This window comes from Bufo gargarizans, chromosome 5 (genome assembly GCF_014858855.1).
Source record: "Bufo gargarizans isolate SCDJY-AF-19 chromosome 5, ASM1485885v1, whole genome shotgun sequence".
NCBI lineage: Eukaryota > Metazoa > Chordata > Amphibia > Anura > Bufonidae > Bufo > Bufo gargarizans.
The window spans coordinates 103,597,625-103,613,008 of record NC_058084.1 but is presented as its reverse complement, the minus strand read 5'-3'; the positions used below and the strand labels follow the sequence as shown (position 1 = coordinate 103,613,008).

At 42.1% G+C, this 15,384-nt stretch overlaps 1 protein-coding gene across 2 annotated transcripts in view; it reads right to left on the bottom strand.

The window, feature by feature from the left end:
- The window catches only part of SULF1 (sulfatase 1), a 108,953-nt gene extending 99,594 nt beyond the window's left edge, over positions 1–9,359 (bottom strand). For both annotated transcript variants that reach the window (XM_044293104.1, XM_044293105.1), the window contains exon 1: positions 9,008–9,359. The gene's annotated coding sequence lies outside the window, so the exon portion shown is untranslated. The remainder of the gene's footprint in view (positions 1–9,007) is intronic.
- Between the last annotated feature and the right edge of the window lie 6,025 nt (positions 9,360–15,384).

Here is a 15,384-nt window from a genome sequence, read left to right as displayed (position 1 = left end):
ATTACTCACTAGCTATAATAAATGTTTAATTACATGCAATTACAAAAGTGTTCAGATCCAGGTGCTGGTTTGAAAACTGTACAATATTTTTGCCGGGACAACCCCTTTAATTTACATTTTCTTTAAATAAGTTTCAATAAACAAGTGACATATCCATAGTTGTCAGGCTAGTAGAGGTCCCACTGATAGAGACTTATGTAGTGGACGTCATATTAGGCAACAGTCAGAAAGCTCGTCTAGCCTGAATGCTTACAAGGGTACTGGAAGCCATCCAAAAAGCTTAATAGCAGGAGCATCCACACAAGGTAACTCTTATGGAGTGAGTCTTATGTAACCAAACAAATCCAAAACTTTCTTTTCTTGTTTGGTAATTAACATAGCAATATAGATGGCTTAAGGCTGAAAGAAAGAAAACTACATCCAGCTCAGTCTATTATCATACAATCCTGAATCTACATGTGAAAGTGATCTTCAGGCATTTACATAATAGCTGTGGTTATTGCTTCCTTAAAGACCTATAAAAGACTCGTTATCACTATAAAAATGATTGCGGAGGCCGCCATAGGTCAGACATTGCATTTGGTGTAAAACCTACAGAGAGGGGAGGGGAAGGCAAGCGAGAGGGAAGGAGATCAGGAGCTTTGCATTTCTATGAAGCTTGGGTGACGACCAAATGATAGCTTCACAGCGGCTACTATATCTGCTGAAAGTTAGGTCATGACTGAACCCAGCTAGAAGAAGTCAACAGGAAAAAAAAAAAACTGCTTTCTTAAAAAAAAAAAAGAAGGAAATTTTAGTACTTTAGAAAGTAGGACTACTTTCAACAAAATCTGCAGCATGTGGGTGCACCCTTAAAGGGGTTGTCTAATGGTTTTAGATTAAGAGGCATTACTCACCTCATGGATCCCCCACTGCTGCTGGTTTGCTCTGTGCTTTCTGATCTTGGTTCAACACATAAGGAAATACTTGGAGATATCTTCTGAGTCAAACACTACCAAAAGGAGGGTCACTGCTGTGGCCAGCGATTGAGTAGGCATTTCCAGCTATTTCCTGCTTTTTGAGCCGTGACCAAGAAGTAGAGAGTGGCAGGGGCACAGAGAGCACTGGAAAGGAGGCTATGGGATTTGTGAAGGTGAGTAATGATTCTTTTTTTCTATTCTGGCAATATAGGGGGGTCATTTATCAAGCTTAAATACTCCTAAATTAGTTGTATTTCAGGCGCAGATTGCGGTGCAGCGGTTAGTTGTGCCGCAGTCTGCGACTTCTCCCCGCTCACGCCAAGTCTAAAAAAGTGGTAGTGTTGTGGGCAGGGAAGGGGACGGGTCGGTAGGTCCGTCTCATTTACTATTTTCCACGCCTGTTTCAGATATAGAAAAAGGTCTAAATGTAAGACAGCTAGGGAGCTGTTTTACATTTAGAAGCGGCACTGGATGCGCCAAAGTTACGTAGATATGAAGATCCTCCGCCAGCGATGGGGCTTTATTAAGACCGGCATCTAAAACGCCAGTCTTAATAAATGTGCCTCATAGTCTTTTTGGATCTAATGCTGTCTAAAGTGATTTGGTAATTCTTTCTCATTCATGAACTTTTTTGTTTGACATTTCTATGTAATGCATTTAATTGCGCACATTAAATTACATTTTATCATATTTTTTTTATTGTATGACCAACTCAATTACAACAAACACCTGCAGGGTTGATTCATTCAATCAGTCATAAATTCATTCATTCAACTGTATTTTCTTTTCATAGATTAGTGTGTAAAAGTTGAAAGTCTATCAAAGAGGTAGTACAACGAGGGTATGATTTTGAGCACGGGTTTCAGTGTGGATGCCAAGCTGAAAAACCACGTGAGACTGTCTACCACTACTTTCAATGGAAGGCCGCACGGCAGTTCATGCGGCTGAGGATTTTTCAAGTGCGGTTTTCCAGATCGTGCCAAGAATGGACAGTCCAGAAAACTGCTTGTGTTTTGGCTCCATTCAATAAAGCTAAACTGAAAGCGGGATGGCAGCATTCAAAATGAAAATCCACAGCAGAAAGTAAAGCGGCTGCTGATGTTGTATACACAGTAGAATTCTGCACAAAAAAATTGCACAGTAGAAAATTGCGTCAAATTAGGATTTAATAACAATTTCCCCAAAAAATTTATCTGTGCACCTGCGGTAAACTGCCTAATAGTGACCATGTACAAAATATTACTTTCTGGAAATTATATATAAGCTCTTATGTATGGGCCGGAAATGGGTACTAAACATCCACATACATTACGTTTTACCGCCTTATAATCACAGAATATAATGCTCATATCCCCGTACACTGCTTGTGGCATGACTGTGTAGGAAACTCAGTTTGCACCAACTGTTAGCATTTTATGATGAAGGTTCTGTAGCCAAATGTTAGTGTCAGCGCGTTACACATAAACCAGAAGACACATTAGTTCATTCTTGTATAATCCATGCATTTCAAGTCCTCACTTTGAATTTCAGTAACATACCACAAAGCAGATAAGCCCTGGGGAGATTATGTATTCCATAGCTCTCAACTGCATTCTATCCTGCAAGACCAGGGTTAGAGGCACTTTGTAATCTAATAAAATCTACCATATGCCTTAAAAAAAAAAAAAAAGACAAATCCCATACCAACAGTTGTCCCATTGCCAAGTAGGCGTCAATCAACGTGAACTAAAAGAGGACGTCTTGCTTTCTACACATTGGTATGTCGCAACCAGCACATTTCTGGGGCCTACCAAATGTTCTGAGAGCACTAACCAGTACAGTTGTGTAGAGGCTTGTCCATAGAGTATCCGCGTAAACCGTGCGACATACAGTACAATTTCCTAACTTCTCACTTTTGGACCGTCATTGGATAAGTGGGCTGCAAACAATCAACTCAATTAACACATAATTGGCCATCCTAATAACCATGTGTGGGGGGGAGGGGGGTTGGTAATATCCCAAACTAAGCAGCACTACCATTAGGTCCAAATTGGACAGTCCATAAAGTGGCGGTGCCAGCAGCGTTAGGCCTTAGCCCAGTAGGCCCCTGATAATCAAGGATTTGGGAGAAATACTGCAGCACTCGATGTCTTCAATGCAATTTCTAATTTATTCACCAAGAATGCGAGGTTTCGACTACATCGAGTCTTTTTCAGGCAGGTCACTCTGCTTTAAAAAAAAAAACTCATCTTAGTTGAAACGTCACATTCTTGGTGAATAAATTAGGAATTGCATTGAAGACATCTAGTGCTGCAGTATTTCTCCCAAATCCTTGATTATCATTATAAAGAACCTCTTCTCTAAATGATGGCGTTCCCCTGATTGCAGAGGTTCTGGATGAACCCTGCTTAGATGTAGGCAACCTCACATTTCTTCTGCAGTGCCCTCTACAGGAGGAATGTGGTAACACAAATGAAAGGGCATCTGTCAGCAGTTTTCTATCGGCTGACTGGATGCATGTGCACTTGGCAGCTGAAGACATCTGTGTTGGTCCCATGTCCATATGTGCCCGCACTGCAGTTGCAAAGAGAGCAGAGGCTCTAGGTGTAAGGGCATATATTATATCATATAATCTTCATTTTTCTCAGCAATGTGGGCACATAAGAAGAAGAAGAAGAAGAAGAAAATCCCTTTATTGTCCCTCAGTGGGGAAATTTTGGAACATGGGGCCAACACAGATGTCTTCAGCTGCCAAGTGCACATGTAACAGGTCAGCCAGTGTCATAGGTAGAAATCTGCCGACAGATGCCCTCTAATGGCTCTGCTTCATGGTTTTATGACTTTACCTCTGCTCTTCACTCTAATTAATAAAGGGAGGTTTCACACAGGGGCTTATGGCATGCATGACTAATAGGACACATTGTTAAATGGTAAACCATTTTAATCATTGCAAGTATAGCACTCACATATTTCCTCCAGGAAAGGGTAATGCGCGTATTAAAATGCCAACCGCGTCATCTCATACTTCACGTGCTAATCTAAATTTTGCTGTCATGTGTTACTTCGCTTCTATGTCAATCCCAGCGGGACTACAGAATGCTATCTGAAACCAAATATGTTTTTTTCTAAGTAAGATTGACAGAGACTTAACCACTAATAATGCGATATCACGAATTGAAATACCAGAATCCTCGAGACAATGCTCTGCGCATAGCTGACACTGTAACTCTAGCTTCCAGGTATGGATGGAGGTGTTCTTCAAGCTGTACATGAAAACAACCACAGCAATACAAGTCAGCAGCCATGTAAAAAAAAAAAACCTGGAGAATGGCTAATATACAGTAAAGAGCTTCGTTATCTATACACCGGAGATGAATAGGCTGGAGTAATCTAAGCTTCTAATTACCTTAACACAAACTTATTTCAATCAGTGGATACGGATATGGCATTCCCTTGTGGTCTGGGACTTATCATTGCAATGCTATGGTATGAACATCTAGTTCACTACTGTTTTAATAAGACTTTAAATATTTGTCTGCAAATGTATCAGGTGGATTTTAATTCATTGACAAAACCACATATCAATCAAAATCATTCATGTTGGCAAGCATCCTAACCTGGCTTCTGTGAGCAGAGAGCTGTACGGGCTGGGTTGTAGACATAGACTATGAGTGCAACCAGTGAAAGAACTTCTACATGGACCAGTGTATGGGGAAAAAAAAATATATATGAGGTGTACTGTCTATAAGGCGTTTCTTTTGCAGTATTTATTAGATAAAGTTGGCATTGGCATGAAACCACCGGCCAGGTTTCCCTCATCCCGCAATGGGAAGAGAGTGCACGAGCAGGTCTCTGTTTTTCCACAGATTTTCCACCATGACCAAATACAGCAGGAAAACCCAATGGGGTGTTCATCAATCCTCTCTTCTACAGAGAATGGGTAGAGGGGGCATATGAACAAGTGTTGAGGAGCATGTAATGCCATGAGTTCTCGTCTTCTTTATGTATGCCCCTGCTTCTCTCCTATCTAGTAAAAGGAGATAATATAGTTTATGACTATTGGCTTAAAATGAATAACCCAAAAACGATTCAATAACAGTTATTGGGTACATTTTTCTGTCACCACAATATATAGGACAACCTGCAAGCAGCATACTTTAGAGCAGGAGGAGCTGAGCAGATTGATATATAGATTTGTGGGGAAAAATTAAGCAAAACTTGTTATTTATACTTTTGATCTCTGCTCTTTCTGAGCTTAGTTCTATACAGGACCCATCTTATAGCATTCGCTGTGTAAGTGTGTATACATAGATAGCTGTCAGTCACTCAGGGGCGGATTAGCCATAGACCTTATAGGGAAGTGTCCCGGTGGGCCAATGCCCAGGGGGCCACCTGAGCCCTCCTAATGGCTGGCCAGTGGAAGTACTTAGGGATGTATTTAGTGCTGTTGGCAGCAGTATTTTGTGATGGACTGTGGTATAATGTGCCACAATATGGTATTGCTGGCCCTGCCTTCCATAAATTTGTATTTTTTCCATGGCCACTTCCAGTTCCCAGCCTGCCCCTGCAGTCACTGATAAGGCAGCCCCATGTACAGCAGTGCTCAGAAACAGCTGAAATGTAAATGTATAGATAACAAGTTTTGCTGAATCTTTTCCCACAAAACAATATATCAACCTGCTCAGCTCTTCAAGCTCTATAACATGGTGCCTGCAGACTTCACTGCATTTTGTGGTGACAGGTCCTCCTTAAAGTGTAATAGTACAGTCATTTTCTATATTACAATCTATTGCTCTCTGTAAGCCAGCAATACAATACAGGCTGACAGTCCATACAATTACTTCTTAAAAATGTCTGCTCCCCATGATCACTATTTTATCTCCACTTGTGGTCACCTCCAGGAACATTTCATACATATGTATATATTATATTGCCCACATTTCTAACTTTTCCAATTTGCTGTCTTTAGTTTTAGTAACGCTTTCAAGTCTTTAAAGAAATACTAACGTTAAGGTCTACAGCTTATAAAGGTTTAATCATTTTCTTTATATACATCTAGTCTAACTGCACAAGCCAGCAACTGCTTATAGCCTAAACTCTCCAAGCTCCTATAGAAAGATTTAAGCTGCAGAATTCAAGGGTCAGAATCAGAACTTCTTATGGGGGGAGGGGGGATTTATAGTACATCTCAGAGATTAGAAATGGTATATGAAATCTATGAACAAATACTTAAGGTCTATCTCAGTCATAGAACATACTCTCCCAAAAATGTCTCATGATGATGTACAAAGGATGTCACACAACAGACCTTATTCCTGTTTTCTATAGTCCAAATGTCATAAACCCCTTAAGGCTGTGATGGCTAACCCCCGGCACTCCAACTGGAGTGAAACTACGACTCCCAGCATGCTCTATTCATTTATCTGAAGTTCTGAGAACAGCCAAGCAAGCGTGCATCTTGGGAGTTGTAGTTTTACTACAGATGGAGTGCCGGAGGTTAGCCATCAATGTCTTAAAGGGGTTGTCTCATCATAGACAATGGGGGCATATCGCTAGGATATGCCCCCGTTGTCTTATAGGTGTGGTCCCACACCTATATTGAGAACAGAGCCCCGCAAGGTGGTGGCTGGAGGACTCCGGTCCGGCCACCACCAAGCCGGCTCTCCATAGAAGTGAATGGGAGTGTACTGTGCATGCGCGGCACCCCTCCCATTCGTATCTATGGGGTTGACGGAAATAGCCGAGCCAGCGCTCAGCTATTTTAGCCGGCCTCATAGAAAATGAATGGACGGTGGCTGCTCATGCGCGGTGCGCCCTCCTTCACTTGTGGGGCTCCGTTCTCGATACAGGTGTACAAGTCAATGTGGGCATATCCTAGCGATATGCCCCCATTGTCCATGATGAGCCAACCCCTTTAAGGTGATGCCTTGTCTCATGCATCAATTCAGAACATTTGTCAGAACAGCATGACGGTGCCATTTATTATATTGTACAGTGCTAACGTTGTCTATACATGACCTACCACCCGACTAAGGCCTGGCATTAGTGACATTTCTTTCAATTTGACCACATTTGGGCATATGGGAAATTCCTTTAAACATGACAAATCAAGAATATTTAGTTTTGCATGTAGGAATTATAATGCCAGCCTAACAGGGCGAGAGCTTTGTATTCATTTGTCCCCTCTGATAACATTTCTCATCTTCTCTTGCCCTTCAATCAAAAGCAGCCCCTAAGCCGTAGAGAAACAAGCCCCGACACACCAGAGGAACCCGTGCAGGTAGATCCAGTGACGGCCATAAATAATAAAGCTGAATTACCTGCACGGCTTAGGTGAGATGTCACAGTCCATTTATTTGCACAATGTTATTTCTGAATAATGAAACCTCGGGGATTTGGTACCAGAGTCCCCTGGGAGAAGAAGCTCTTGTTTAGCAGACTTCATATGAAAGACTCCAGGTAGCAATGTCACCCTACATACAATTCACTGCCAGCAAAGCATATCTGTCTACACAGCAAGCCAGGATATGAGAAGCCGGTGACTGGGATGAAACTAGGAAGCAGATATGGGACATTGTAAGCCAGAATTCACACTTTACAGGAAAGCAAATAAACACCTAATGACTGCCTCTTGTATCTGATTATTTGTGGTCTGGGACATAATACTGCACTAATGAAGTGTAACATCTAAACACCAACCATTTCCTCTCTGCCCTAGTGTCACGTTAACCCTTACAGTACAGCCACATAGTGTACACTACTAGAACCAGTCCATTAAAGCCCATTAGAATAGATAGATATTTTAGATAGGGTCTAATTACAGTCTCTTAACTCAGTTATTACAATGTCACCTCTGCTACATCTGTTCATCTTCACCAAACCTACCTCGGTCATTCGGCTAAACTCAATTTGACATCACAATGGGAGGTTTTACATAGGACTGCAGATAAACCTGCTATATTATCTTAACTCAGCTATTGCAAAGCTCAAACAAGTCAAGCCCTTCTACAGCTGTAACTCTCTAGATGTAGTAGAGCTACCATAATGAGGCAGTCAATGGGATACTACACTTTTACACAGGACTGCAGGTTAACCTGCTACATTATTATAATTCAGTCATCACGGTGCGCAAACAGCTCTGCTACATCTCTCTGCATCTGGATATAGCAGCACCGCAATTGTCATTAGGCCCAGCTCAATGGGTGGTTTTACATGGGACTGCCGAATTACACGCTTCATTAACTCAGAGCTGTATTAGGATGCACATAGATGCAGCTGAATAAGTGACAAAGGAAAGTCACATAACCACATCTGGGATTTTCTGTTTATATATTTTTCTTTTACATTACTACATCTTATTAAATATTTACATGATTAAATTATAATCACATTATTGTTATTACATTATCACCTTATTTTCTGCATTCACTGTCCATTAACTATTTACATTACTATTATAACATTTATGGTTATATTTACTGTGTTTTAAGTATTTACATTACTATTACACATTTATGGTTATATTTACTGTCTATTAAGTATTTACGATACTATTATAAATTTTTTGCTATATTTACTGTGTATTAACTATTTACATTACTATTATACATTTTTGGTTATATTTACTGTGTATTAACTATTTACATTACTATTACACATTCTTGGTTATATTTACTGTGTATTAACTATTTACATTACTATTATACATTTTTGGTTACATTTACTGTGTATTAAGTATTTACATTATTAATATACATTTTTGGTTACATTTACTGTGTATTAAGTATTTACATTACTATTACACATTCTTGGTTACATTTACTGTGTAGAAAAGTTTCCCAAAGCCCTGCAATCAAGAAACAGCTTCTTCCTCCAACAAGTGACTGAGGAAGAACTGGTGACAAATACAATCAAGTAAAAGTTCTTCTTTAACCCTTGAGTGACTGAGCTCCCAAATAAGAAGCAGGTAGACTGTATAGCCTCCCCTGGGGCTCCTGAGCAGACAGTGGCCCTGGGCACAGGGAGGAGGCATCCTGCAGCACAAGTGACTAGAAGACGTCGGACTTTACCTGGAGAAGCTCTGGTGGTGTCTCCCCTCGCAGAAGACCACACAGCTCCAGCGCTGCTCTAATCCCCACTCCAGCAGTGATGACACACTCTAACCCCAACCATCTGTTGAAACACGTCCGGCAGCAGCACTCAGCGCTCTGCTATGTCAGGACAGGCTGCCCAATCCAAGCTGTGGGGCTGGATGGATGCGTCTTCTGGAGCTGCAGGTCTGCACACAAGTAACCTGAGATATGGAGAGGGGAGCTCTATAAGAGGAGTGGGAGGGAGGTGCTGGCTGGGGAAGGTACAGAGGGTGTGATCACATCTGATGGCCACTTGTGTTCATTCTCACACAGCAACCCCCCTGCAACCCCCTGGGACCACTAGGACCTTCACCAGCTGAAATCATCGTTTTATGGTTTTTATGGGGAAGGTCATTTCCTGCCAGGGACAGGCTTTTCTGATGCACAGGGCTGGAGGAGTTTTTTTTTTGGGGGGGGGGGGGGTAATACTGTCCTAGTAGGGTGCACTGAGTTCTGCTCTGCAGCCAGCACCTCCCCTGCATTCCAGGGAAAGCACTGTGGAAGTTCAGATTGCAGCTAATGCAGTCTGGGCCACGACTGATACTGCTCAGCTCAGCTTCACTCATTTGGCACAAGCAGAACTAGATGAAGAGCATTCACCCCTAAAGATCTCCTGGAATTATTCTAATTTCTGTTAAAAAGCCTTCTAGTTTGCACTGCCTCTCATTGCACTATGATCTTAAAGAGCAAGTACCCCCTAAAAAGGGTACAAATCTGGAATTATTCTCCGTTTGTTATAAAGCCATATAGTTTGCACTGCCTCTCATTGCACTAGATGATCTTAAAGAGCACTTACCCCCTATTAAAGTCTAAATCTACCTGAGTTATTCTCATTTTCGGGTATAAATCCAGGATAGGTTGCGGTGCCTCTCAGCCTTCCCGCAGTCCTAATGGGTTTCATCCTTCAGGAGTCAGGGCAAGCAGGATGAGCATCCCTGTGGGTAGATTAGTTGTCACCCAACTTTCCCAGATACTGATATAGCACATCTTTAAAAAAAATATAAAAAAGAGTTTAAAAAAAGTATTTTTTTAACTTGGCAATGTTTAAATTCAGGTGGAAATAATCTCTTTAGCATGATGCACAAGAGAGGCATTCAGTTCAATCAGATCTCCATCTGCGCCGTGTGCAATCATGGAGTCATTATCTATACGTAAAATAAGGATGTCCGCCATGGATGCATGTGCGGCATATGTACCTGTCAGGGGCGTAGCTAAAGGCTCATGGGCCCTGGTGCAAGAGTTAGACTTGGGCCCCCCCTTCCCTCAGTGCTTTGTGTGTCTTCTTATGCAGCACAAGGGTCTTTGGGCCCCCTCAGGCTACTGGGCCCGGTAGCGACTGCTACCTCTGCACCCCCTATAGCTACGCCCCTGGTACCTGTCAGATACACAGTTAAGGCTACTTTCACACTCGCGTTTTGGCTTTCCGTTTGTGAGATCCATCATGGGCTCTCAGAAGCGGTCCAAAACGGTCCTAATGCATTCTGAATGGAAAAGGATCCGCTCAGAACGCATCAGTTTGCCTCCGTTCCGTCTCCATTTCGTTCTGGAGACGGACACCATGACGCTGCCTCCAGCGCTTTGCTATCCGCTTGATGAAACTGAGCCAAACGGATCCGTCGTGACACACCATGTAAGTCAATGGGGACGGATCCGTTTTCTCCGGCACAATAGAAAACGGATCCGTCCTCCGTTGGCTTTCAATGGAGTTCATGACGGATCAGTCTTGGCTATGTTACAGAAAATACAGAGAGATTCGTTCATGACGGATGCATGCGGTTGTATTATTGTAACGGATCCGTTTTTGCAGATCCGTGACGGATCCGCCCAAAACGCGAGTAGCCTAATGGTCTGTGAAGCAGCCTGTGCTTTTCAAGAAGGAAAAAAAAAGAAAAAGAAAATGAAAAGCAGTGATTCAATTGGACTCATTTGGGATCCCAGGAGTTGCCTGTCTGCCCCTCACACATCTCCACAAGCATTCACTTCTTTATTACTGCTTGAACATGCTGCAAAGAGAAGGAGCACAATAGCAGCCAGCAGGATTTCATGTAACAACACATGGCCAGTGCAGGCAAGTTCACAGTTCAGCTAATTGAAAAGGGAAAAAAAAAAAGGGGGGGGGGGGGGGGGTCATAGGATAACCGTGAAGTCTTGCTCCTGGCATATAGAGCAGGCTTTGGTTAAATGGCGTTTTACATCAATTAGACATCAAATTGGATATAAAAATATATTGCCCGTTTACAGCAATTCTCAAGTAAATCCAAACGCTTCAGTTTTTCAAGTAAAAAAATGAAATACAGATGTAGCGGAGCTGAGTTTGTCATTTGGCACAACATATCTCTGTGATACTGGTTGGTATTCAAAAGGACTCCAGGTACTTCAACTTCATTATCACAACAGAATGAAGTATCATGATGCACAAAAGAAACATTTAGCAGTGGGTGGTAGGCAGGCATACCTCCCGGTCTCCGGGACCCCTCCCCACCGCCCCCTCGTCTCTCCAGTACAAGACCTACCTATAGATCAGAGTGTAGCCGACTAGCAGTCACTGCATTGTATGTAAAGGTTTAATCGTTTACACTGAGGGTAAAGGTGAAAACTCCAGCCCTTGTGTATCAGTGTGCGTCAGATGTGACAGCCTGGCCGGGCACTGGGTGATCTTCCCATGAAATATATTTTCTGATAAAGACAATCGTTAACATTTAGGGCAAGCTGGTACGAATTGTTTAAAATTTCCTCTTAAATCAATTAAAGGGGTTATCCTATGATTAACATAAAAAAAAGTGTAAATCCGAAATCCGATATCATATAGTACATGTTTCTATCAAACTTAGAACCATCTGTAAGGATCCGGAGATCTTCGCATTCCTTGCTCCAATTGCTCTGCTAGATTTATCTCAAGCTGGCGGTCTAAGGCCTCTCGCACACAAAGGTATTCTGTTTCCGTGTCCGTTCCGTTTTTTTTTGCGGACCGTATACGGAACCATTCACTTCAGCGGGTCCGCAAAAAAACGGAAGTTACTCCGTGTGCATTCCGTTTTCGTATTTCCGTTCTGCAAAAAAAAAACATGTCCTATTATTGTCCGCATTACGGACAAGGATAATAATGATAATAATAATGATATTTTCATAGCGCTTTTCTCCCTGCATTCTGCAGTCTCAAATACTCGGGAAAAGGTGGGTTTTTAGCCTTATCTTAAAGCTGTCCACAGAAGGGGCCTCTCGCACTGATTGTGGGAGTGGGTTCCACAGAGTAGGGGCTGCATAGGATAATGCCCATGCACCAATTGATTTTAAGTGGATCCTGGGAATAAGGATAGTACTGTTCTATGAAGGGCCAGCTGTTATTTTCCGCAAAATACGGAATGCACACGGATGTTATCCGTATTTTTTGTGGACCACAAAATACATATGGTCGTGTGCAAGAGGCCTAAGGGTGTGTCCTTTCTCAGGAGTGTGTCCTCTCTACTGGAGCTGGTGGTAGTTGAAGGATGGAACTGAGCATGTGCTTCCATCTCAGTGAGCAGGACAGAGAAATTAGAAGAAGAGCAAACAGCAGGTGGCGCTATACAGGTAGATTTCAGTGAATAACTCAGTGGCTATTAGTGTTGAGCAAAGCAAGCTTTGGATGCTTCATCTGAAGTCGCTTTGTTAAAATCTTCAGAATAATACTGTACAGAGATTCGTCTCCGTACAGTATTAGAATGTATGGGCTCCGATGAGCCGAAGTTAGTTATTCATGGAGTTGCGAGTGACTTTGTTGAATAACTTTGGTAATTGATTTTTAAAGTGGAAAACCACTTTAAAACTTAGAACTGAACTCAGTTTCGGTTGCGACTAGCACCTCGCTGAGTACGGTTTCAAGTTTTAAAGTGGTTTTCCACTTTAAAAATCAACTACCGAAGTTATTTAACAAAGTCACGCGCAACTCCGTGAATAACTAACTTCGGCTCATCGGAGCCCATACATTCTAATACTGTACATCTGAAGCATCCGAAGCTCACTTCTCTCAACACTAGTGGTTATACTAAATGTTTAACTACATGAAATTACAAAAGTATTCAGATCCAGGTGCTGGTTTAAAAAATGTAGAATATTTTTGTGGGACAACCCCTTTAAAGCCGTGACCTCCTTTACATCTGCGTATCTGCTGATTCCTGTGCTCCTCTTCTGTTATCCAAGATGGCTGCACAGCTTCTCAGACTATCTGGTGCATACAGTGCTCTTGGTAGCCCAAGACACTTCCTGCTCTTCCAGCCCCGCTCTTGGATTGGCCAGCACTGTTTACCTGAGAAGTGCTGGCCAATCCAAGGGCAGCAGGAAGTGTCTTGGACTACCAAAAGCACAGTCTAAAGTGGTGCGGCCATCTTGGATAACAAAAGTGGAGCCTGGGAATAGATGGATTTGCAGGTGAAGAAATGAAAAGGAGGACACCCAATTCTGTTTATTCCCAGTTAGGGCTCATGCACACACACGTGTGCTGTCCACATCTGTATGTCTGTTTTTAACCAACACTTGGAACATTTCCTATTTATGAAACCCACCGGAAGTCTACCAGCCTGTGCCCGAGATGTCTGATCGATCTGCCCATTTCTGCCCACCTAGGTGTAAATATGGACACTAGGCCTTTCCTTGTGTGCAAATTTATGGAAAATATTTTGTCACCTTCAAGCATACGACTACCATGTAGCTTAATTCTTGAGGTGGCCAATAACTTGACTTTGTTGTCTGCCTTTTTGCTTCCTTTTTAGAAGAATGTATTGTGTCTTTGTTTGGAGGTGGGGAACACACTTTTGTTATGAAAGGTGACACTTTGTGTATTTGGAAAGAAACAAAAGTGTTAGGAGGATCCCAACAACTCTAGGGATTGTTGATTGCCACCCTAGCCCAATAATTATAGCCATAGTGTCTGCTACAAATACTAGCTTAAGTGTATTCTACAGCAATCTTTAAAAAAGCTCAGTGAGACATCTGGTAGGATTGGCATCTGTGCCCTCAGTCTAACTAATAAACATACAGACGGAGATATATATATTTATGGAGGAGGCTAGAGGCAGCGCAGTTGCTCAGTGCTTAGCTATGGTGCCTTGCAGTGCTGAAGTCTTAGGTTCAAATCCAACCAGCTCAGTAAGACATCTGCATGTTGAGTTTGTAAGTTCTCCCTGTGTTTGTGTGGGTTTCCTAGCACTCCCCAAAGATATACTGCTAGGAAATGTAGATGTTGAGGTCCTCTTGAGGCAGTAGGCAATAATGTCTTTAAAGCGCTGTGGACTATGCTTCACATATCAGTTGTGTCCGGTCAGCTATTTTATGCATAGAACTTCTGTCCATCGCTGTTTGACATCCGGCATCACAACTGATCCTCTCGGATGAATGAAACTGATAGAAAACTATGGGATCAGTTCTGGCTCAGTCCTCCTCAGGCGTTTTCTGTTTTACGCCTGAGAGGAAATGAGTCGGATCGCTAGACATGTGTGAAGGGGGCCTAAGTGAGTAAAATAATAATATATGGACATTACACACATGCTAAGAACATGTTTAGCAGAACCAGTTTGGTTTAGTGGGAAAGGGGAGTGGTTCCCCAAGAAAGGGCATGGTCTAATATTCAACTTTTAGTGCCAAAATTGTACCACAATTTTGGCATAAAATCCTGTCTCAAACGGAGCCAACAGTTGGTACAGAGTCAGAGAAAAGTGTCTGTCCTGCACCACATTTATCATCCAGCCTGAGCCCCGGTGATAAATCTGGGGCAGGTCTAGACAGCCTAACGCCATGTAGAATTAGTAAATCTGTCCCAGTATGTCTTTGGAGCAGGAGTAAAAAAAAAAACTCAAATATTCATCTTTACCAGAAAACTTTCATTGCTATTGTTGTTCCATCCCATTTTTTCAGATAGGAGGTACAAGTATAACCATTCACCCAATTTGTGAGAATTTGGAGAATTTAGTTGGCAAGTAAAAGCCATTCATTTTAATGACTTCATTTTGGCCCCCGCCAATCAGCCCTTCCAGGAGCTGGATCATGGCAATCAGCTGATCACAGGGCAGCCATTTTTACATAAGGGGTTGTCTTCAAGAGATTTTAATTTTCCAGTCTTAAAGTAATTAGAGATAAGTCAATCAATTCTATACAAGTCGAACTTGTCTCAACTTTCCTAAAAATTCAGATTCTAGGCGAATCTGAATCTTTTGCGGTTCAATTCGAATGAATCTCTCAATATGGTGGCCAACATTTTACAGGTCAGAAGACAGAGAAGAAAGCATCTGCCCCCAAAAAGGCATAATTTGTGGACCATGTTTTAATTTGGAAATAAATTC